This window comes from Terrapene carolina, unplaced genomic scaffold (assembly GCF_002925995.2).
Source record: "Terrapene carolina triunguis isolate 2854851 unplaced genomic scaffold, T_m_triunguis-2.0 Scaffold189, whole genome shotgun sequence".
NCBI lineage: Eukaryota > Metazoa > Chordata > Testudines > Emydidae > Terrapene > Terrapene triunguis.
The window spans coordinates 9,806,028-9,832,002 of NW_020664540.1; positions in this window are offsets into that span (position 1 = coordinate 9,806,028).

Genomic DNA, 25,975 nt, shown 5'->3' on the forward strand with positions numbered 1-25,975 from the left:
TGAGAAGGAGTAAATAACACTTCCTTATTTACTTTCTCCACACCAGTCATGATTTTATAGACCTCTATCATATACCCCCTTAATTGTCTTTTTTCCAAGCTGAAAATTCCCAGTCTTGTTAATCTCTCCTCATATGGCAGACGCGCCATACCACTAATCATTTTTGTTGCCCTTTCCTGAACCTTTTCCAATTCCAATATATCTTTTTTGAGATGGGGCGACCACATCTGCATGCAGTATTCAAGATGTGGGTATACCACGGATTTATATAGAGGCAATATGGTATTTTCTGTCTTATCATCTATCCCTTTCTTAATGATTCCCAACATTCTGTTCCTTTTTTTTTGACTGCTGCTGCACATTGAGTGGATGTTTTCAGAGAACTATCCACAATGACTCCAAGATCTCTTTGTTGAGTGGGAACAGCTAATTTAGATCCCATCATTTTATAAGTATAGTTGGGTTATGTTTTCCAATGTGCATTACTTTGCATTTATCAACATTGAATTTCATCTGCCATTTTGTTGACGAGTCACCCAGTTTTGAGAGATCCTTTTGTAGCTCTTCGCAGTCTGCCTGCGACTTAACTATCTTGAGTAGTTTTGTATCATCTACAAATTTTGCCACCTCACTGTTTACCCCTTTTTCCAGATCATTTATCAATATGTTGAATAGGACTGGGCCCAGTACAGACCCCTGAGGGACACCACTATTTACCTCTCTCCATTCTGAAAACTGACCATTTATTCCTACCCTTTGTTTCATATCTTTTAACCAGTTACCAATCCATGAGAGGACCTTCCCTCTTATCCCATGACTGCTTACTTTGCTTAACAGCCTTTGGTGAGGGACCTTGTCGAAGGCCTTTTGAAAATCTAAATACACTTTTATCCACTGAATCTCCTTGTCCACATGTTTGTTGACCCCCTCAAAGAATTCTAGTAGATTGGTGAGGCATGATTTCCCTTTACAAAAACCGTATTGACTCTTCCCCAACAAATTATGTTCATCTAGGTGTCTGACAATTTTGTTCTTTACTATAGTTTCAGTTTGCCCGATACTGAAATCAAGCTTACCGTCCTGTAATTGTCGGGGTCACTTCTGGAGCCCTTTATAAAATTGGCGTCACATTAGCTATCCTCCAGTCATTTGGTACAGAACCTGATTTAAATGATAGGTTACAGACTACAGTTAGTAGTCCTACAGTTTCACGTTTGAGTTCCTTCAGAACTCTTGGGTGAATACCATCTGGTCCTGGTGACTTACTACTGTTTAGTTTATCAGTTTGTTCCAAACCACCTCTAATGATACCTCAATCTGGGACAGTTCCTCCGATTTATCACCTAAAAAGAATGGTTCAGGTTTGGGAATCTCCCTCACATCCTCAACCATGAAGACTGATGGAAAGAATTAATTTAGTTTCTCCGCAATGGCCTGATCGTCCTTGAGTGCTCCTTTAGCATCTTGATCATCCAGTGGCCCCACTGGTTGTTTAGCAGGCTTCCTGCTTCTGATGTACTTAAAAAAATTTTGCTAATACTTTTTGAGTCTTTGGCTAGCTGTTCTTCAAATTCTTTTTTGGCCTTCCTAATTATATTTTTACACTTCTTTTGCCAGAGTTTATGTTCCTTTCTATTTTCCTCACTAGGATTTAACTTCCACTTTTTAAAAGATGCCTTTTTGCCTCTCATTACTTCTTTTACTTTGTTCTTTAGCCACGGTGGCTCTTTTTTGATTCTCTTACTATGTTTTTTAATTTGGGGTATACATGTAAGTTAAGCCTCTATTATGGTGTCTTTAAAAAGTTTCCATGCAGCTTGCAGAGATTTCACTTTTGGTACTGTACCCTTTAATTTCTGTTTAACTAACCTCCTCATTTTTATGTAGTTCCTCTTTCTGAAATTAAATACTACAGTGTTGGGCCGCTGTGGTGTTTTCCCTGCCACAGGGGTGTTAAATTTAATGATATGGTCACTATTACTAAGTGGTCCAGCAATATTCACCTCTTGGACCAGATCTTGTGCTCCACTTAGGACTAAATCGAGAATTGCCTCTCCTCTTGTGGTTTCCAGGACCAGCTGCTTCAAGAAGCAGTCATGTAAGGTGTCAAGAAACTTTATCTCTGCTTCCCATCCTGAGGTGATATGTACCCAGTCAATATGGGGATAATTGAAATCCCCCATTGTTATTGAGTTTTTTATTTTAATAGCCTCACTAATCTCCCTGAGCATTTCACAGTCTCTATCAGCATCCCGGTCCGGTGGTTGGTAATATATCCATACTACTATATTCTTATTATTCTAGCATGGAATTACTATCCATAGAATTTCTATGGTATAGGTTGGTTCATTTAAGATCTTTACTTCATTTGATTCTATGCTTTCTTTCACATATAATGCAACTCCCCCATCAGCATGACCTGTTCTGTCCTTCCAATATATTTTATATCCTGATATTACTGTGTCCCATTGATTATCCTCATTCCACCAAGTTTCTGTGATGCCTATTATATCCATATCCTCATGTAATAGGAGGCACTCTAGTTCACCCACCTTATTATTTAGACCTCTAGCATTGGTATATAAGCACTTTAAAAACTTGTCACTTTTTAGCTGTCTCCCATTACATGATATAATGGAATGAGACTTTTTTTCATTTGACTGTTTCTCATCAGATCCTACCTGTATTTTATCTTCCATACTCTCCTTCTTACTAGGACATAGACAATCTCCATTAGTAGATCCTCCCCTAAGGGATGTCTCTGTCCGAACCACGTGCTCCTCCACACCTGTCGGCTTTCCCCCAGCCCTTAGTTTAAAAAACTGCTCTTTTTAATTTTACGTGCCAGCAATCTGGTTCCATTTTGGTTTAGGCAGAGCCCACCCTTCCTGTATAGGCTCCCCCTTTTCCAAAAGTTTCCCCAGTTCCCAATAAATCTAAACCCCTCCTCCCTACACCATCGTCTCATCCACGTATTGAGACCCTGCAGTTCTACCTGTCTAACTGGCCCTGTGCATGGAACTGGAAGCATTTCAGAGAATGCTACCATGGAGGTCCTGGACTTCAATCTCTTACCTAGCAGCCTAAATTTGGACCTCTCTCCTATCCCTCCCTATGTCATTGGTACCTACATGTACCACAACCACCAGCTCCTCCCCAGCACTACGCATTAGTCTATCTAGATGTCTTCAGAGATCCGCAACCTTCGCACCAGGCAGGCAAGTCAGATTTTGCAGAGCCTATTTACTTGGGTGGGCCAGGAGGTCGACTCTAATTGAATACAGCAAAGGTTACAGTAAGAATGGAGAACATTAGTATGCTCTCTTTCTCCTTCAGTAGTTTGCCCTTATAGAGGCAGTAAGCCTGTCCATTTCTCTTCTTTTTGTGAACTATAGTCACAGATTTAGTTGGGGATTGGTCCTGCTTTGAGCAGGGGGTTGGACTAGATGGCCTCCTGAGGTCCCTTCCAACCCTGATATTCTATGATTCTATGTTCTTTTTAGCAAGTATTTGGTTGATGACGCTTTTTTGCTACCATAGGGCCTGGTCTACACTAACACCCCAATTCGATCTAAGGTACGCAACTTCAGCTACGTGAATAACGTAGCTGAAGTCGACATACCTTAGTTCGAATTTACCGCGGTTCAGACGCGGTCCACACACGGCAGGCAGGCTCCCCCGTCGACTCCGCGGTACTCCTCTCGCTGACGTGGAGTACCGCAGTCGACGGCGAGCACTTCCTGGTTCGAATTATCGCGTCCACACCAGACGCGATAAATCGAACCCGGAAGTTCGATTGCCAGCCGTCGAACTACCGCGGTAGTGTAGACAAGCCCTAGGAATAACATATATGTATTGGCTGAAGTCACAAAGATTCAGAACAAGTATCTGTCTTTAATTTCAGTAAACCAGGACAGTTCCTTTCCACCACGCCAACAGTGATTTGGGAACTCTATCCCTGTGCTATGTCTTTCATCAATTTTCTCACATGAGACCAGAGGTTTTTCAATTTGGAACTTTTCCAGAAGAATGAAAACGGTTCCCTGCAGCATTTGGTTCTGAATTTTGTTTTGCAGGAGTAGCCTGTGAAAACTGCTAATTTTCCTTTTCCGCTGGGACTCTCTGCAGGGAGGGGTGCGACTAGCATTATATCTTTTCTCTAGGGAGATTTGTTGGTTCATTTCCTTCCTCTGACCCAGCCTGACATTGCCAATACTGTCCTGCAGAGATTATCATCTACCTATCTGTGCTTTCATGATTTTAACTGGAGATCTGATGATCTTATTTCTTGTACATAGTATTCTATGATTGGAGGCATTTAATTACAGCTCTCACATCCTTAGGACTTTGCAAACAAAACTGTATTGGCAAGAAAATATGGGAGGCCTGTTTTTCTACCTCCTGCTTGCAAAAAAATAAAATAATTTTGTTGTACACATCAGTCTACAGAACTACATGGAAATATTGACAACATGAGGCTAGGATGGGGAAAGGAAGTGAACAGTAAATAAGTCTAGGTGACCGGACAAATATAGTGCTAACCACTAAAGAATTCATAATCAAGCGAAGTTACTTAACAGTAGCCATAGCCCTTTGAAGATGTTTCCACTGCACATTCACAGCCCTGCTAAGCTTGGCGAACCTTCTAGAAAACAGTAACAGGTGGGAGCACACAAGTAACTCGCTGCAGCCTCAAACATTTGGACCCAAGGTAATAAGGAGCCCAGCAATCGCTAACCCCCACAATTCCTTCTGCTTCAGCCCAGAGTCCTTCCGCACAAAATCGGAGGAAAGGGGGAAGGAGAAAATATGCCCAGGCAACATAGCCCAAAATATGCTACATGCAGGCAAAGCATGGAGAGAGTTTTATTTGCTTCCCTAGAGCAAAATCACTTCCATTCCAGAGAGTTTCAGTTTGGTGTGGATGATTTCCTGTGCTGCTGCCTGCTATTCCGCATGCTTGCAGAACAACTAGATCAGAAGTCAGCATCATCACCCCTATTGTACAAATGGAGGACGGAGGCACAGGGAGGTGGGGCAACTTGCCCACGGTCACACCGGAGAGGAGGTTTGTGGAACCCAGATCTGATTTGCAGACCACATCATCATCCTTCCTCCCCAGCCATCTTTTCAGGGAGTCTATGGCTAATTTAACACACAGGTTTTGGGCTACACCTGAAAGTGGTATCAACATAACTAGGTCAGTCAGGGGCATGAAAAATCTACACCCCTGACCAACGTCAGGGGCCCTGGAACGGGGGACCAGGGCCCCATAACTTTTTACCGGTCATAAGGATGAGTGACAGTGGGGATGGGGTGGTGAGGAGCGAGCAGGGGCAGGCCTCAGCGAGATGGGACGGCACAGGGGCGGGGCCACAGTTCAGGCGCCAGTGCCCCCCCCCCCTTTTAGGGAGCTTACGTTCCTCCTGACCAATGTAGCTAAACTGACACAACCCCCAATGTAGACACAGCTATGTGGAGGGAAGAGTGCTTCTGTCAACATACCTAATGTCATTCGGGGAGGCAGTGTTCCTACATCAGCAGAAAAATTCCTTCTGTCAGCATAGGCTGCGTCTACACTACGGGTCTATGCCCGGGTAGCTATGCTGGTATAGTCTCCATAAGGTAGAAATATCCTGTGCCACAACCTTGGAAGACAATGTCCCATGCCATGTATGCCCCAAAACTGTGCTGCTTTTAAGGCAGGATTTCCCAGTGAGAAACATTAAGGAATCATATAGCCCTAAACTTCTACATCTAGAGTTAAGGAAAGCAGCAATCTCTACTCTGCCTCCCAGTTTCACCGCCACCAAGGGAAAAACGGCATTTCTATCCATGTAACACTAAGATTTTACCTCTGGTGGGTCAAGATTAGCAGTGAGTCGAGCAGAGATGTTCACTAATGAAGGGCTGGTCTACACTGCCGTGCTAGTTCGGCGGCTGGGGATCGAAGTTCCGAGTTCGATTTATCGCATCTGGTCTGGACGCGATAAATCGAACCAGGAAGTGATCCCCGTCGACTGCGGTACTCCAGTTCAACGAGAGGAGTACCGCGGAGTCGACGGGGAGCCTGCCTGCCGCACGTGGACCACGTCTGAACCGCGGTAAGTTCGAAGTAAGGTATGTCGAATTCAGCTACGTTATTCACGTAGCTGAATTTGCGTACCTTACTTCGACTTGGGGGGTAAGTGTGGACCAAGCCGAAATGTCAGTCCCCTCGCAGCTCTCTGCAGAAAGCCCCAGGAAACTGGCTTTAAAATATATTTCTGCAACTTGCAAATACTGGGGACTGGGACAGGAGTAGAATAATGGAGACACACCCCCAAATAAACTCATTAACTGGCAATTAAAAAGTTATTCACCCAGGGCTCCATCCTGCAAGGTGCTGAGCCCACTGGCCCTGACCCAGCACACCATATGAGCATATGTGTAATTCAGGCATCCACGTAGTCGCATTGACTTCTACGGGGCGATGTTCATGCTTACGTGCGTTTCTGGATTGGACCCTGGCTGCTGAGTATCCTGCAGGATGGAGCCCTTGGATGAATAACTCCTCCTCACCCCGATAAAACAGTGAAATATTTAAAAGAGCTTTTTGTTTGGATAAGGACAGTGTTATCAAGGAAGCAGACTGCCTCGCAAGAAGTATTAGCTATATATTTGTTTAGATAAGCTAAAAGAGGGATTATGAAACATCAGATTCGGAATATGTTTGGTACAACTCAGATTTGTTCCAATCTGCCATCCAAAGAAGCTCTGTTGTAAATATTGTGTGGGGACGAGGGAAAGGAACCTGAGACGTAAACAAGAAACAGGACACATCTATTTCAGACCGTGCTCAGGAGCACAGGCTCTCCCCAGCAACAGGAGCATCCCATGGAACGGTAAGATAGTCATAAACGCCAACCACGGAAAAGCAGGCTCTAGAAAGCTACATATTCCATGAAGGATGGATCCAAAACCCATTGGAGTCTATGGGAAGACTTCGCTGGGCTTTGGATTGGGCCCTTTAGAAATAGAAACAAAGGGGCAAATGTCAGGCTTTAACTGAGGCCTCAGATCCATCACCAAAACCTGAACGCCGGCTTGACAATTTGGGGACAAACAACCACAAATGAAGTGACCATCAGCTAACCTCCCGACTCTTGTGGATTGTCAAATCGAACTTTTGACCTTTATGCCTCATACATCACGACTTGAGGGAAGCTTGTGGCTCCGGCTGGCTGAAATGTGCCGTGCTTGTAGTCCTGTGCAAGAGGCAGCTTTCATGTGCTAAGGGCCCCACCCCACCCCCTAGAGCTGCAACAACAATACAGAGAGACAAAGTGGGTGAGGTGAATGGACCGGCCCCTTGAAATCTGTGGTAACTACTTATGCTAAACAATCAGCTCCACCTTGTATTTAGCTGTCCCAGACCTGAAGAAGAGCTCTGTGTCGCTCGACAGCTTGTGTCGCTCACCAACCAAAGTTGGTCCAATAAAAAATATCATCTTGTCTCTCCAATATCCTGGGACCCACAGGATACAACAAGGCTGCATACAACAATATATAGAAGGACAACATGCGAATCTGCATAGCAAAGCTTTGCTCATTAGGAGCACATCATTAGGGAGCTCGGAGATGAAAGCCTGGCTGGGTTCCGCATTATCTCTATGCTAGGCCTTTGATTTCCAAAGGGAGGCTGGTGGAAAGCATCAATCACCTCTTTTTCTCAGAGGGAGGGTCATCAGTCCAGCCAGTTGGTGGCCAAAGTCATTATCAACCACTGCTCAAGAGGGGTTTTAGGATCGACAACTGGCTACAGGGAATTGGGCATTACATTGAGAGTCAACAGTGACCCAGAAAGAAAGCCAAGAACTGAATAGCTCTCATAGGATTCCAGGGCAGTGCTTGAAATCCTTAATCTCACCCTACGTTAGTGTTAGTAATTTAACTCCAGTGTATAGGGAAAGCCCACTACAATACACAGTTAGTTACACAGAGGAGGCTAATGAAATTGCAAGGGCCTTTGAGCTGCCGCTGATGGACACAGATCTGTAGACTGGTGGCTCCTTGAAATGTGAATGGATTTCTAGTCTAGTGACAGAATCGCCCATTGAAGATATTACTGCTTCAAAGGTAATTTACGAGAAAGGCTTGCAGTGCTTCGAAGGCCACCAAAGGAGACTCAATGCAAGTGCCTAGTAATGACTAGGGAGGGCAAAATCATTTACCTGCTAGGAGCTTTATTACATTAACACTAAAAGGGTGCTGTGCCATAAGATTGTTCCTACAGCAAAAATTGGGGGGAAAAGGGGTGGTTAAATGAACAGCCCCAAACCAAAACATTGTCAAAAGAAAGCATTTCTCAGCAGCAAACAGGCATGTCCCGTACCCCTGTCAGGCACATTGGAGCCGACAAGTTGTATGCAAAGCGGCTGTCAATAAGATGATACTCACTTTGTGGCAGAATTTATGCCATGACTGTAATCCTGTAATTCATGGATGAACCATGGCCCCTTGTACACTGGAGAAATTTGCACCATTATATGAATTTAAAATGGCCTCAATACAGATGTGCTGCAAGTGTGTTTTACACTTCTCTGATAAATTATCAGCATAACCTCGATGGTGTGAATTCCTCAAATGGTTTGCAGACCTGGCTTCTGACAAAGGTCCAGCTCAGATTGAAGGCGCAGCAGCAAAACTGCAGGCTCAAAAAGATGACGCCGTAAATGGCGTTTTGGTTGATAGATATGTGGACAGAGTAACCACTGTGATGGGTTGGATCACAGAGACCCCCTTGGGGATTGCCAACTGATGTGCCAAGACTACTTCTGCCTCTGCTTTCCCTGCCAGCTTGGGACTCCAGAGCCCTGCCTTGTTGTGCCAGACACGCTTGCCGGCCACGAACACAGACCCAGGTCTGAACCATGTCCCACAAACTGCAAGCTTAACGCCCCCCTCCCCCAAGTATTAATACATACTCTGGGTTAAATAATAAGTAAAAAGTGATTTTATTAGATACAGAAAGTAGGATTTAAGTGGTTCCAAGTAGTAACAGACAGAACAAAGTGAATTACCAAGCAAAATAAAATAAAACATGCAAGTCTATGCCTAATACAGTAAGAAAACTGAATACAGATAAAACCTCACCCTCAGAGGTGTTCCAGGAAGCTTCCTTTTACAGACTAGTCTCCTTCTAGTCTGGGTCCAGCAATCACTCACACCCCCCATGGTTACTCTGTCCACATATCTATTCACGGGACACCATCATAGGACCTAATCACATCAGCCACACCATCAGGGGCTCATTCACCTGCACATCTACCAATGTTATATATGCCATCATGTGCCAGCAATGCCTCTCTGCCATGTACATTGGCCAAACCGGACAGTCTCCATGCAAAAGAATAAATGGACACAAATCAGACATCAAGAATTATAACATTCAAAAACCAGTCAGAGAACACTTCAAGCTCCCTGGACACTCAATTACAGACCTCAAAGTCGCAATTCTTCAACAAAAAAACTTCAAAAAAAGACTTCAATGAGAAACTGCAGAACTGGAATTAATTTGCAAACTGGAGACCATTAAATTAGGCTTGAATAAAGACTGGGAGTGGATGGGTCATTACACAAAGTAAAAACTATTTCCCCATGCTAATTTTTCCCCTACTGTTACTCACACCTTCTTGTCAACTGTTCGAAATGGGCCATCCTGATTATCACTACAAAAGTTTTTTTTCTCCTGCTGATAATAGCTCACCTTAATTGATTAGTCTTGTTAGAGTTGGTATGGCAACCCCCATTTTTTCCATGTTCCCTATATATATATATATCTTCCTACTGTATTTTCCACTGCATGCATCTGATGAAGTGGGTTTTAGCCCACGAAAGCTTATGCTCAAATAAATTTGTTAGTCTCTAAGGTGCCACAAGAACTCCTCATTCTTTTTACTGTCTGTAATGTGGACTTTCCAAGATGTACATTCCAAGCAAGAGCGCTGCAAATTAGCTGAGATCATCTGGAATATTCCAACATTAGTGGGCTGGCTGAGGCCCAGGGAGGATGGCCTTGTGGGACTCATGAGATAAAGGATTTAAGGCTCTGACTCTATCATAGTCTTCCTCTGTGACCTTAAACAAGATCCTCAAAGGTGTTTAGGTGCCTAATTCTCATTGAGGTCAAGGGGACTTGTGCACCTAACCCCCTTGGAAGATCTGGGTCTTAATCTCTCTGTGTCTCAGTTCCCCATCTATAGAATGGAGATAATGTTTCATTTCTTCTCCCCCTTGCCTGTTCTGTCTCCTTAGACTGGAAGCACTTCAGGACAGAGACAGTCTTTTACTCTGCATTTGTACAACACCTGATCTCAGTTGGGATCGCTCAGTGCTGTTGTAATAGGAGTAATAAGGAGCCTAGCATAGCTTGCCATTTGTTGCTTGCTAAGAAATTGGCCAGTTTGCAACCTGCATTCATGAAAGGGGCCCCATCAGGAGCACTGGAAGTGCCCTGAAAGTGAGGGGGGGCCACAGGTGCCCGAATCATGGCCCTGCCCACCCGCCGCACCACCCCGGCACCACCCCTTCTCTCCAAGCCCCCTCCCTTGCACTGCCCCTTCCCCCAAGACCCTGCCCCCACACCGAGGCCTCACTTCTGCGCCATCTCTTCCTCACAAGACCCCGCCCTCCCATTCACTCCTCCCCCCTTCCAATCGCTCGCTCTTACGGCTGTTCAAAAGTGGGGGGTCATGTTCCAACACCCCTGTGCCCCATAAAGACAAATTTCACCCCCAAATTGATTCAAATAAAATTACTCAAACTCAGCAAGTTAGGGCTGCTTTATATAGTGGAAGTATGCAAATACAGTCTGTTCTCAATACAGATATGAAAGAGCAGCTTAGCTCTGATGAAGCAGAGGGGAAGGTTTGCAGGGAATGAAGGAAAACAGATGTCTACAGGAACCATAGTCTGGAGAGAGAGAGAGAGAGAGAGAGAGAGAGAGAGGGTAAAGTTAGAAGAATAGGAGCTAGATTAAGGCACAGACTTCTTTGGGGCAAGGACCCTGGGCCAGATCCTCTGCTGATGTAAACTGGCTTAGATCCATCAATGGAGTTTGCACTGATTTATACCAGAAGAGGATTTGGCCCAATGTTAAAAGTTTTAAACGATTTCAGGCTAACTTTATTAAACACCATCGGGAAGGAGTGTTTGTATGCGTCTCACCCTCTCCTCCTCCAAGTCCCTTTTTCAAACCACTTCTTCCAAACGACATGTCCTCCTTAGCCCTCGTCCTCAGGCATATGTCTAGATACCAGACGGAATTCTTGACTCCTTCAGAAAAATTCCAACCAACCAAAAGCTGCAAAACTAGTAGGGCATGTGATAAAAGTCACTGCTGAATCGCAGTGATCTCTCTACCCACATACCTGCCGTGTCAACCAGCCACGCTGTGTTGGTCTGTTTATATTGTCGGTCTAAATTGTCAACTCTTTGGGCTGGGGCAATTGTCTTCAAAGCTGTGCGTGAAGCATCGAGAACACTTTTGGCGTGATACGAGCAGGGAATAAAAATGTTTAAAGTAGAGATGGGTGGAAGCTGCAAAATCTAGGTCTGGCTCCAGAGCTGATTTTGAACTCTGCAGAAATGGAGCGGTTTTGGACATGGATTCAGATCGGAAACCCAGTTTAGTTTCTGGATGATATTAAAGTCTATGGCATCTGGATCTGGGGGTTTGGCTTGGGCCCCATATCTAGTTTAAACAAACTTTGGAAATTGTGCTCTAGAGACTGTGTCCTACTAGGCTTTTTTCTTAACATTTCCCACCAGAGCGAATCTGGCAGAAAAAACAGTAAGAAAACAGAAGTCTAGTACAAACGCATGCTGAGTCTAGGGCACCTTCCACAGTCGGATTAAGCAGTTCGACCCCCAGCCGCACTCAGACTAGACAAACAGAGATGCTTGGTTCAGCTAACACAGTTTGGCTGGTCAGTGTGGATTAGACTAACCTTGTTAAAGCAAATTCCAGACACATTGTGGACAGCGTCTTAGGGCACGTCTTCACTACCCTCCGGATCGGGTAGTGATCGATCTATCGGGGATCGATTTATCGCATCTAGTGTAGACGCGATAAAATCGATCCCCGATCGCTCTGCCGTCGACTCCAGAACTCCACCGCAGCGAGAGGCGGAAGTGGAGTCGGCAGGGGAGCAGCAGCGGTCGACTCGCCACCGTCCTCACAGCCAGGTAAGTCAACCTAAAATACGCAACTTCAGCTACACTATTCACGTATCTTAGGTCAACCTCCCCCCCCCATAGTGTAGACCTAGCCTTAGAGATGTAAGACACAAAAGGGGACCACAGGAGAAAGAGCTTATTAGTAGCTAAAACGAGAACAACTTTAAGTTTTGAATGACTGTAAAGAGATGGAAACTTTAGGATCAACTGACTTCACTGGGAAATGAGAGCATTCAGCACCTCCAGAAGTTGCTCAGCATCTTGCAGGATCAAACCCTTAATACGGCTGAGATGGAATCGGAGTGTAGAACGGCAGAATTTGCAGCTGGAGAATGAGATTTTAAAGAACAGTTAGTGTCCTCTTCTCAGGGACCAGTTTTGCATGATCTGAAACTGTAATTCAGCAGTGACTGCGAGAAAAATCAACTGAGGAATTTGGCATGTATCTTGAGGAAAAACACTAAAAATGGATGAAAACCTGAGGCCACTGGGCTAAGCTCATGTCAGCCACTAGCTAAGACGTACATCTGCAGGAGAGGGTCCAACCATCAGTCTGTAGCAGATCTGCATTCTAAAATACTGCCCTAAACCAACCAAAAATGCTATTTTGAAAGAGCTGTGAATGAAAAGAAGGCAGAAAAAGAGAAGAAAACAAAGTTTTATAAAAGAAACTGAAGCGATCGGGGAGAAGTAATGGTTTGGAGAGGGAGTTTGTGTGAAACAAAATGCTTATCACTAGAAAGACATCCCATAAATAAAAGGAATCAGGAGAAGGGAAATCAGCGAAAGGCTCAAGGATGGGATATATCACCATTAGTTAACAGGGCAACTCGCTAATGGAAGCCACCAAGGTTTCATACCAATAACCATTCCTGCTGTGTTCTAGGGAGGGGCCCTGGGTTAGGAAAGAAGTGAAATTGAGGGTAAATTCTCTGCTAATGTAAACGAGCAAAACTCAGTCAAAAGTCAGTAGAAGTTCCACCACCACTTAACATGGAGTTTACACCCCAATTTGGCCCAGAATTACTCCAGGGCCAAAAATCAAATGTCTAAGGTTATGAAAGTTGTATGAAACCACCCACAAATAGCCAGAAGCAGCTTTGCTCGCACGCATGAATGTGTGTATGTGTGTGTAGTTGTCAGCAGGTTCACATTGTGGTCAACAACCAAAAAAAAAAAAAAAAAAGCTGTTCCAGGCTTTGATTTTAAACTCTTGAAAGGCATTTTATATCCTTTTCAACACTTTGCAAAGAACCCCCCTTCCCCTGTCACACACACGCCCTGAGAGAGAAACATCTGTTCCCTCGACTTTTGCTCCATGTCATATGGTCCCTGCTAAATGTTCCTCCCCAGACACAGTGATGAAACAGCCACTGCTAAAAGGGAGGAGGGCTGTTAGACCAGCTGGGAGCAGAAAGCTCTCATAGCCACAGGGGACGGAGCCAAGATGAAAGGCAGCTATATTTTCCCAGGTGATCCCATTCCCAATAGCACCTCCAAGCTCCGGTTTTCTCACTCCAAATTTAGCCCCAAAACAAACAAACGGAAGCGGATTTAAATATTCCAAGGGTTACGGATTTCACTCTTTGTTGTCTTATCACAGCCAGGAGTTTCGTCGAATTCAAAGAGAAAATAAAACAGGATAGCCGATTGAGAAGACTGCTGAACTCTGTCTGGGAAACCAAGGGCTTTAAGTAACTGTGTCAACTGGGTTTGCAAGGATCAGGATCATAGATTATTACATAGTTATATATGTCCAGTTTACGGGCGCAATCATGAGGGCCCCCCAAAACCCAGAAACAAACAGTAACCAATGAACCTCGCTGCTGGGGAAATGTGGGGAAGGGGGAATGGTCCCTCCTGACTGGAGCGGGTTCTCATTTATTTTGCCTGAAACATTTTTTTGTAAATGAAAAATGGCCTTTTTTCAAAAATTTTCACCAGAAACTTTACGTTTTAAAATTCTCCCCCTTTCCAATAAGATTAAAACTTGGGGGGGGGGAGTTCAGTTTTCAATTTTGGTTTTATGGTTTAGGGGATTTCTTACCCCTTCCTCTCCTTTTCTTTTAGTGGCAAAATAAAAAAGGGGGAAGAAAAAAAAAGGGGGAGGACAAAATACTGAGGTCATGTCTACACTACACTACAGTGCCAGAGCTGGGGAAACGCAGCCCACAGCAACAGAAGAGGCTTTTTTGTCAGCATCAGATCACCTCCCCAGATGACGATAGCAGGGCTGACAGATGTATTCTGTCGACCCCGCTGCATGTACCTCAGAGGTTAGCTTGTCATAGCTATGGCACTCTGAGGGTGGATTATTCACACCCCAGACCAATGTGGTTATGTTGACCTAAGTTTTTAGGGCAGATGAGGCCTGAAAAATTTTCATTTTGAACTTTTTTGGTTAATTCTTTTTCACAAATTAAAAAAAAAACCCAACATTATGTGGTCCTTTTCTGCAGCACCAAAATTATTTTGCAACAAAATAGTATCTTTTAGTCAGCTCTACTCCTAACAGTGCAGCTGTTATGCTCCCCAATCTACCCCTCAGAGAAACTCCCACATACTCACTGCCATGATTGCTAACTTTCTGAAAACATGCTCTTCACATGGTACCATCTGGTCAACCAAACACGTATGTGTGGGCTCCTATTTGCCTGTAAAAATAGGATCACCTATTCTGCAGCAACATACACAACATGTGACTGGCACTCGGACGCCCATTGTGTCAGCAACCGCTTGCATGATCCAAGATTGCACTAGAGTGTGCTCAATAACTACCCGCCTCCAAACTGAATGCAGAATTGTGTAACAGTCCATTGCCCTGATCCTGCAAATGCCTGCACGTGGGAGGACCCCGTGAATCTCAGACAGTTGCATCTGGCAATGCCAGGCTCATTCTGTCCTGAAGGTGATTCAAAGCAACTGCCCTTTGGAAAGTTTCTTTCTTTCTCCTCCTCTCTTAAGCTATGTCTACACTACCACTTATGTCACTCAGGGATGTGAATATTCCACCCCCTGAGCCACATAAGTGACACTGACAGAAGCACTAGTGTGCACAGCGCTACGTTGGCAGGAGAGCTTCTCCTGGCAACGTAGCTTATGCCATTCGCGGGGGTGGGTTTTTTATCCCGTCAGCAAGGAGCGTCTTCACCAGCATCAGTACCACTTTGCCGCTGCAGCGCTGAACATGTAGCCATGGCCTTAGCAGACAGTCTATTCCTCTCAAGTTGCTGGTGCATTATAACTCCTGGGATTCCACCCATGCACAGGCAGGACTGAGGCCTATATTATCATTTGTGTACCAGGTATTTACAGTACCCGGCAGGCGGCTGGGGAAGGAAGAGGCTGCAAAAGAAACCTGGGAGGAGGAGAGCCTAGAAGGTGATTCAACAAGAAGGGTAGGGGCCGCCAGGTGAGCTAGAAAGGGGATGTCGGAAATGCCAGGCAGGCAGGAGGGAAAGGGCGTGAGAGCAGAGCACATCCTGAGAGCAGAGGGAAGTAGCAGAGAACAGGCAGCAGAGGTTTGGGGTGTCTCTACAAAGAAAATGTCAGGGTTCCCACAGATTGGCTCTAAGCCCCCTCACTGTCCTATCAGAAAATTGCTTTCTTCCCAGGGGCTCTTTTAAATAAGCTTCTGGCCGGGACTTCCCTACATCATGCATCCCATCCCTAGCAGTGGTTCATGCCATGCTCACCATGGAGCTAAAGGGATTAAGAATAATGATGATTAGTCCCTGGAAACCTCTGCAAATGTTTGGCTGATGGCAGCTTCTTTGATACCAAAGAAAGGAGGCAGCCTGCTGGGCAAACGCACTCTGTCCACCTCCCTCACTAGCTGCAAAATGCATTAGCCTTTGCAGAAACTCTTCGATTCACAGGGCTGCATTAGATTCTGTGTTTTTGTTAAAGCCCCAGCTCCTGGAGTCATGTGATTATGTGAGAATTTCAGCATTCATTAAAAAAAAATAGTCAGTGTCTCACCCTCATGGCTGCAGAGAAAAAGCTGGAAAATGTGATCTAAACATACCCTACAGGCTCAGAAACCTAAAGATGAATAACGCCCCCCCCCCATGTTAGAAACAAAAGTCTTGATCTTTAAGCCAGTCTCGTGATTTTGGGGGGAATGACTGACAATTTTTGAATGCTTGGGTTTGGCAATGCTATGAGTGGAAAATGTTTGCAAATCAGACTCGTGTAACTAGCAACACATGGTGCAGGGCAATGGGGAATCAGGCCAGCAAGGAATAGCTGTTTTTTAATGTTCTGGTCATCTGGTTAAGATATGGCAGTGACTATCGGCACCAACACAAGAGAAAGCCCACATGTGTAGCTACAGCTGTACAAATAACTGATTTTTCAGTTCACTGGCCAAACCAAAAAACAATTGTTTTGGGTTGACCCAAAATGAAACTTACAAAAAAAAAAATCGGTGAAGCAAAAAAGTGAAAAATAAAAAAGGTTTTGGGTCGAATGAAATGCAACACAAAATTAAATGTTTCTTTTAGTTTTCAGGGCTGTTATTTTCTTTTTCCCTTCTTTAAAAATAAAATTGAAGTAAAGTTCTAAACGAAACGGTGTTTTGAATAAAAAAATAGAAACGTTTCATTTCAAAAGGTCAAATCAAAAAATGTTTCAACATAGGGGATTCAGCACAAACGCATGAAATATTTCCGTCTACCTGAATCTGCATTTTTCAGTGGAAAAAAAAAAGCTTTGGCTGAAAAATTTCATCCAGCTCTATGTGTGCATGACAGGTCCAAAGGAAAGCCAATACTGTAAATATATGAGCACAACTGAAACTTGGCTCTCTTTCCCTTGCTGTCCCTGAGCAAACAGTTTGCCTGGCAGCGAAATCAGGTAGGGGAGAATGAAGGGTCTGCATAGTGTCAGATGCTATTGCAATAACACTTGTAAAAACAGGAGGAGGAAAAGAAGATGAGCAAAATAGAGAGGGAGACACCTGGACAGGAATGCATGACACAGGTTGGGGGAACAGAGGAGGACAAAGATGAGGGGCCAAAGGAAATGAAAGAAGGTGGGGATAGTAAAGGAAGAGAAGAATAATCAGTAACGAAGTGATCAAAAGGAGAGCAGAGAATGCAGGAGACTAATTCTTTGCCCTTCTGTAATACATTTCGTCTGAAGATCTCAAAGCAATTTACCCTGTTTTACAGATGAGCAAATAAGTGAACAGAAATTATGTCCTTTCCCAGGTCAGACAGTGGCAGTCAGGAACAGAACACAGGTATGTCTCGCCGTGTCCCGCTCTGACCAGTAGACCACACTGCCGGCCTCACAATGAATATTCTTGACAGGTGGTTTCCATGTAGAACTTCCCGATACATAACCCATTGGCACCAGACTCAGCAGAGACATTCAGAGCAGTTCGAGCCAGAGAATGATGCTGCAGGCAGCAAATGCGAATGTTTTGTATCTCACCCATTAAACAGAATAATAATATGTCAACAAAGGTTACATTTTTCTTTGGGGGGAAAAAAGATAATGGATGCATTTTAACTACACTGGAAAAGGAACTACATAGGCATGGTCCCCAGAGCCCGAGAGCTGGAATAGAATTCCCAGGATTTTGGCATAACACTGGTTTTATCAATGAAAAGAGCATTGCAGCCTTTTACAAAATTAACAATTACGATATAGTAAGCAAGAGGCAAAATAAAGACACTCGGGAGTCCTCTTCTCTATGATTTCCCAAGATACTATCACGACTATATTTTTTTCTAAGGATTCGTGCCCTCTAGTGTTGCACTACCGGTAAAATCTCAAATACTAGTCACAGTCCAGTTCAGCATTATCAACCAGAGCAGATTTAATCATTTGAGGCAAATAATTTGCTCTCCTTTTCTTTCCATGGAAAATCCACCTGCACATTGCAACGTCCTCAGATTTATTCAGGATTCAAAAGTAATAGACGCATTTATGGCAATGTTTTTAACTCTGTAAATTGATGGCAAATTCTATATCGGTCTATTCCACATAGATTCTTCTCCCGTCCTCATCACCGCAGGAGCTAGCATTTTCCAGTCATGCATTAAGCGACGTGACTAACATCTGTCACGTGTGCTTCGTTCCCTCTTATCCTCTCCCTTGGGGGAGAATTGTGTGTGCAATGGAGCGTTTTGTTTTGGTAGGGTTTTTTTTGTAAATGCCCAGGGTGATGGACGGAGAAGGCAGGTTGAAAAGGTGCACCTTGCCCGTAGAGCAGAAGGTGGGCAGGTCTGTGGTGCTCCTTAGCTCCTGTGGAAATTCATTCCACATTAGTTATGACTGACCAGAACCGACATGTCTCTCGCTATGGCAATGCGGAAGCCCAGGATGTGCTGCCCATGATAGGGCCTTGGTGGTGTATACCCACTCTCTTCGACATGAGCCTGGGGCTTTGGATGAGTCCTGGATGAGCAGGTTCAGGTCGAGTGCTCTCTCTCTTCCCCACCAGTCCAGAAGGCCTGCAGGACTTTCCGTGGACAAGGGCATTGCACAGTGATTGCTAACCCAGGATCTCCAGTGGTTGAGCTGAGTGGCAAAGGCACTGCAGCACACACGCCTGCTGTCCTCACAGGCCAGTGGGTGCAGGGGGGAAACTCAAGCGCTATTCTCCTCTGGCACCACTCAGTTACAGGCCATTGCTCTCCTGCCAGCCTGTAGCGCTTGGAAAGGATTCAAATTCCTCTAACATGATTTCCTAATACAAATATGAAATACAACCACTCAGTTACTGCTGCACTGCAGCCTCGCGACATGGCCAAGAACAACATGCAATGCTTGTACAGTGCGCACGGGGCAAGTCTCTTGACAGGCCAAATATTATTACAGCTCAGGCAATGACAGCAAACCAAATAACGCAACAAAGTTATGCTGGGGGTGGGGGGTGGATTTTTCAGGGGGTTCCTAAATTGAACCCATAAAATTTGTGAGCACGTTGACCCTGCAAACCCAGAATCTACCGTTGCATGTCAAAGATGGCAGACTGTGCTCTGACCTGCGGGACTGCACGTACAAACTGGCATGACAGCACCGCTACCAGCTTTGCGTGCAAACACATAAATACTGCAGGTGCGTTTAATGGAAGCAGAAGTAAACATACCCCAAAGTTTTCCAGAACTCAAGGATGCTTTGATCAGACCGTTTGGCCTGACCCCTTGACTAGTGTCAGTAATATTCGCCAGGCAATCCACTGCATGCGGAAGAGTGCTAAGCACGCCCAAAGACAAATGTGATCCTTAGAGTTCAATGGAGCTAACATCACAAACTAACACAGGAAGGGGATAACAGAGGCAGAGCTCTTGCGTATTCTCAGGGCCACATTTCTAAAAGCAGCCACTAACATTGTTAGAGCAATGCTGCATGTTTGCATTTTTGGACACAAATTGAGAGGCCAGGCCCTGTGAAAATGTAACCCTAAGTGGGCAAGATCTTACCTCAATAACTGGCACCACTCAAAGGCCCACTTTATTCACCCTGGCTCAGGGAGGCCCACAGAATATAAAGTCTAAGGAGACTATGCGGGGAGAAGCTGTGTTGCACTGCAGGGTAGTAGAGCAGTTCAGAAGAACAAACATCAAGAGCTAGTGCAGCGTACAGCTGGGCCTGAGCTGCAGCATTTGGATGGGAATCCCAATTATTCAAAATGTCAGGAGTCTTGGACACGGGTTTTGGTTTGGCCCATTATAAAGCTGGGGGCCTCATGCAAAGTGCAGATCCTGGTCCAGATCCAAACTTTTCCAAAACTCCAGGATGCTTTGATCAGAGGGTTTGGCTTGACTCCTTGACGAGCGCCAGTAATATTCGCCATGAAATACACTGCCTGAGGAAGAATGCTAATGCCTTGTAAGCCTGGGATGTATTAGCATCATCAGTATGTATACAGTACTATTTCAAGATGCAGAGTAAGGAATGGTGTCCCTAGCCTCTGTTTGTCAGAAGGTGGAGATGGATGGCAGGAGAGAGATCACTTGATTATTACCTGTTGGGTTCACTCCCTCTGGGGCACCGGGCATTGGTCGCTGTCGGCAGACAGGATACTGGGCTGGATGGACCTTTGGTCCGACCCAGTATGGCCATTCTTATGTTCGGAGTAAAATTTTCAAAAGTGCCTGAGTGACTAAGAAGCCTACGTGCCATTTTCAAAAGTAACTTGGGTACTTCGGGCTCGATTTTTAAAGGTCTTTAGGTGCTTAAAGTTGCAGAAAGGCATCCAGCGGGATTTTCAAGAACTCCCATTGAAACCAAGGATCTTAAGTCTCAGTGAAAGTCAATGGAACGTAAAAACAACAAGGAGTCTGGTGGCACCTTAAAGACGAACAGATTTATTTGGGCATAAGCTTTCGTGGGTAAAAAACCCACTTCTCCAGATGCATGGAGTGAAAGTTACAGATGCAGGCATTATATAATGACACATGAAGAGAAGGGAGTTACCTTACAAGTAGAGCTTTTAAGTCACTTAGTTGCTCTTGAAAAATGTTACCATCAAACATGATCCCTGCCCTGCTGAGCTAGGTCTAAAGACTCATGTAAACCAGCAAGCGCCCAGAAAGGACTAAAGGGGATCTGGCAGAATATAAACTCTATGGGGGCAAAGACTGTGTCTTATGTGTTTAGGAAACTTGTAATATAATGAGGTTCAGCTTCGGACTTGCCCTTTGGACACTCCCACAATACAGATAATAAATAATAAGAACCAACCTGTGAGCTGCAAATAAAGGGCTCAATCCTGGGAAGCGCTGGGAAGTCTAAACTCCCATTTCAATCAATACATCCTTTTAAATATACCCTGAAAAGCAAATATAAAGTTCACAATGAAATTTCCTGAGCAATACTCCCTAAAGGTTAACAAGGATAATGAGGTTAATGCAATAAACAGGGTCATAGGCGGACAGGTACCTCAGACCTAGGGCTCTACCAAATTCACGACCCTGAAAAATGCATTACGGACTGTGAAATCTGCCCCCCCCCGCCGTGAAATCTGCTTTCCCACCCCCCCCGTGAAATCTGGTCTTTAGTGTGCTTTTACTCTATACTATACAGATTTCACAGGGGAGACCAGCGTTCTCAAACTGGGGGTCCCGACCCAAAAGAGCAATGCAGGGGGGTTGCAAGGTTATTGTAGGGGGGTCACAGCATTACCACCCTTACTTCGGGGCTGTTTTCAGAGCTGGGCAGCCAGAGAGAGGCGGCTGCTGGCCAGGCCCGGCTCTAACTTTTTTGCCGCCCCAAGCAAAAAAAAAAAAAGAGCGCCGCCCTGCCGTAACACCCCCCCCAGCGCCGTGCCGCGCCGCCCCACCAAAACACCCCCCCGAGCACCACTCCACGCCAGCCCGCCAAAACACCCCCCCGAGCGCCGCGCTGCCGAAACACCCCCCCAAGCACCGCACCGCCGAAACATCCCCCCCGAGCGCCGCACCACCGAAACCCCCCCCGAGTGCCGCGCCACGCCGCCGAAACAAAAACAACAACAACAAAAAAACCTCGAGCACCATCCCGCCAAACCAAAAAAACAAATAAAACAAAAACCAAGTGCCCCCCGCCACCCCAAGATTGGCCGCCCCTTACAAGGTGCCGCCCCAAGCACGTGCTTGGTCGGCTGGTGCCTGGAGCCAGCCCTGCTGCTGGCTAAGGGCCCGGCTCTGAAGGCAACAGCAGACGTAAGGGTGGCAATCCCGTGACCCCCCTACAATAACCTTGTAACCTCCCACAGCCCCCTTTAGGGTCAGGACCCCTACAGTTACAACTCCGTGAAATTTCAGATTTAAATATCTAAAATCATGAAAATTACGATTTTTAAAATCCTATGACAGTGAAATTGACTGAAATCAGGAAAATTACGAGTTTTAAAATAGTACGACCGTGAAATTGACCAAAATGCACCATGAATTTGGTAGGGCCCTACTCATACCATAGAACAGTGTCAAATCCCCAATCTCGTCAGCTTCAAACAGCACCCTTTTTGGAGCAAATCATCTGTGTTTCTTTAGCTCTTGGATTATTCTGAAAGTGTCTCATTAGACCTTGAATTTTACCAAATAAACTCGGACGGTCTGTTTAATTCACCATTGAACATACCCTCTCCATCTGTATTATTGTTTCAGAGCCCAGCGTGGCTGTCCAGAGATTCCAGGTGGTCTGCCAGTGGTGACTCAGTCAGCAAATTCCGATAGGACAAAAAAATAGCAGAGAGGGCTATCAGAGCGACAAGCTAGATAATAAGCTGCGATTCAAAGGGGAAGGATGTTTGCTTATTCCTTCTGATTTACTAGTTACGTCTTACTAGACCCTTCCATTTTGCCAACTCCAATGCGAGTGCTTAGCGAGTTAATAACTATCTCCGGAAAGAAATTACAAAAATGAGTTAGTGCTAAATGATTTTGTTTCTGTGCACTCTTTTAAAGCGCTCCCGCAGAGCTGGAATTATCTTTATTGAGAGAATTGCTTTGCTGTACACTGTTTAGTCCGCCACCCGCAAAATGAAGACGAGCCGAAGGAGCTGAATCCATTCCATGCCATGGTCTTGGGCCAGCATGCAAGCCCCCGCGCTTTCACTGCGCACAGAGACTGTCTCGCTTCGGCCATCCTGCCTTTGCATTTCCACCTGGCTGCTAGCATCTGATCTGAATCTGTTCTGAGAGCCTCTGAGCTGCAATGTTCTAACTCCCCATCTCCTGAGTCCTGCAGGAATCACTGGCCATGCGTTATTACTAAATAAAATAAACCTCAACGTAAAGGCACCAGGCTAAAAAAAAAAAAGAACACACAAAACCCCCCAAAATACCAAGCACAGGACGAAGCTAGGATGCCATTGTTTAAAGGTCTTCTCCGGAGCTTGTTCACGTTAAATAACCTCTCCTGTCCAAACAAGGGCAGTGAAAACCTGCAAGAAGGTCAACACTGAATAGATCAGGGGTTCTCAAACTGGGGGCCGTGACCCCTCAGGGGGTTGCAAGGTTATTACATGGGGGGTCATGAGCTGTCAGCCTCCACCCCCAACCCTGCTTTGCCTCCAGCTTTTATAAAGTGTTTAATATATTTCAAAAGTGTTTTTAATTTATACGGGGGTTGGGAGGGGTCGCACTCAGAGGCTTGCTGTGTGAAAGGGGTCACCAGTACAAACGTTTGAGAAGCACTGGACTAAATGAACCCCAATCAGAGCAATTTGTGCTTGAAACAGGGCTGGGCGAACCTCCGGGAAATCAAAAGTGTTTCCAACCTCTCCAACTATTGTTGATGATGTTGTTGTTGGGGTTTGCACAGCTTTTCTGCTGTAATTTAACCGAACGAACTGTCTCATCCCCCTGGCTGGGATGGATGGATAGCCCTGTATATTGCCCACACTGATGTGTTATTGTTATTTATTATTTGTATTATCCTAGTATGTAGGAGCCCAGTCGTGGGAAGGACCCTGTAATGTTCAGAGCTGTGTGCAACATATTGTTCACTAACATTTCTCTCTCCTCCCAGCTCTGCTCCTTTTCTTGACAGTCTCCCTGGATTTGATTCATAGCTGCATAAATTTCAAGGCCAGAAGGGACCATTGTGATCATCTAGTCTGATCTCTCATAGAACGCAGGGCATGGAACTTCCCCAAAATAATTCCTAGAGCAGAGCTTTTAGGAAAACCATTTATTGGCTTTTAACTCTGCCCACTCTCTGCTCCATTTCCAACCCATGGTTTGTTTTTTACTCCTACTGGATCTTTTTCTTGCTGCCCTGGGGAACGTGAATGTTGTAAAGTTTAAGTTGAATTTTAACTTTCCAACACAAAAACAACTGCATCAGCTCTTCGGGTCCGGGACGGTCTCTCAACTATATGCTTAGTACAATGCAGCCCCGATCCTGACGGAGGTCCCTGGGTGATACCAGAATAGAATCCATTCTAATTGCCTAATTACACAATCATTACTAAGTGAGTTTGCCTATCCCAAATTTGAAGCTATAGATGTGTAGCTGAAAAACAACCCTCAGGGTGTGAGCCAGATTTAGGGATGAAGGGAAGCAAGCTTGTCATTTCAATGTACGTGGGGAAAGGAATTTGCATGTCTGGGGAATATTTTATATATTCCACCCCCAAGTCTCAGCTGTGTCCTTTTTTTATCAATGAACCTTAATGCACAATACATTCCCTAAAACAGCCAACAGCTCATATCTGTTTGTTTCATTCATTCATTTCGCGCTTGCGGCTGTGACACCTGAATGCATCATCCAGAAAAACAAACAGAAATGTGGACAAAGACAACGGTTTGTTCAAATTTGAGACGGGCCCAACCACAGGACTCTGATGGATTTCGAACACCCAGAGGTGTTCGGATCTGGGGTTCAACCCATCATAAAGACATAGGCCAACTGCAAAATTTAGAACCAGAGTTCGGATTCACGCCAGTCCCTCGTTTAAACCCATTCATCAAAAACTCGGTCAAAATAGATCAATGCAGCTTCCATGCTTGGAAAGCTAAGAGCTCAGCTGGACTAACAGTAGGAGCAGTTTCACATTCAGGGACTCTCCTCTGAGAACCCCTACTGTTCAGACCTCAAGAATGTGGACTCATCTGCAAAAGCTGCCAGGCATTTGTGGCCTGATCCAGGAAGGTAGTGAGCACCCCCAATTCCCCAAGCACTGCTAGCATGGAGAGCCTATTGCAACACATAACTATTACTTTCATAATGTTTTCTCTGCAGCTCAACAGTTTCCTTTGTAAATGTTCCCATCATTTAAACAAAAGCTGTTGCACAAACATGATCCAGAGATTTTTTTGAGATTAAGTGACTACCAAGGTACAGAAGAAAACAATGGAAACTTGTTTGTGGCTTCACATCCCATAGCACAGATCTGCGGAGCCATCTGTTCAGGGCTCTGACAAGCTCAGTATGGGACGGCCATGTCTTGCCCCTCCCACTCTGCACTTGCACTTTGACTCTGAAATTAGAGCCAGATGACACCAGCGAGAATTAATTGTGACTTCGGGGGGTTGCTCCGAACCATGTGTGCTGCAGAAGATAATCCAAGGAAAACCTCCCACTTTCTGAAAGGAAATGATGGATGACCTCACATTTTCCATGATTTGCTGCCACCCACCAAGTGTTCCCCTGACAGGTTCAGACAGTCAATACAAGGATGCAGCAGGGAAATAATAAAATAATCAATATTGGGAATAATGTTCTTAAGTAACTGATAACCAGAGTCCTTCAGGTATCAGACGACCCAGACGATCAATAAACGTCTGGCTAAAAGAAAGCCGCTGCAGTGCAGATTACACTGTCTAAGAAAGGACGCCTGACTGTTTTTCGTATTCCCATTTGATTACCTCCCTTACTCCTTCAACAGTGCCTAGATCAGCTGTTTCTAAGCCCACCTGGTCCCCATTATACCTACAGCACCTAGTATATATAAACCAGCTCCCAGACGTCTACATATCTTTAGCCTTGCAATCAAAGTAAGGATCAGCAGTTCTTTTCATTATTATAAATACTAGGACTTTGACCTCACACAGATCTTTCCAAGCAAGATCTCAAAGTGCCGAATATTAATTAATTTAGCCTCAGCAAAACCTCTTGGTGTGGGAAGTGTTCACTACTGGTTTTCGCTAATCATGAAAATTAGGGGCTTTTCTCATTTATAATTATTTATTCAAGAATATTTTCCTCCACCCCATTTTATAACAAGCTCTGCTTGAAAACCAGATGTAACAAAACCTTTGTTCTGTTTCACCTACATGCTTTTGTGTGTGTGTGTAGACAGAAGCCTGAATAA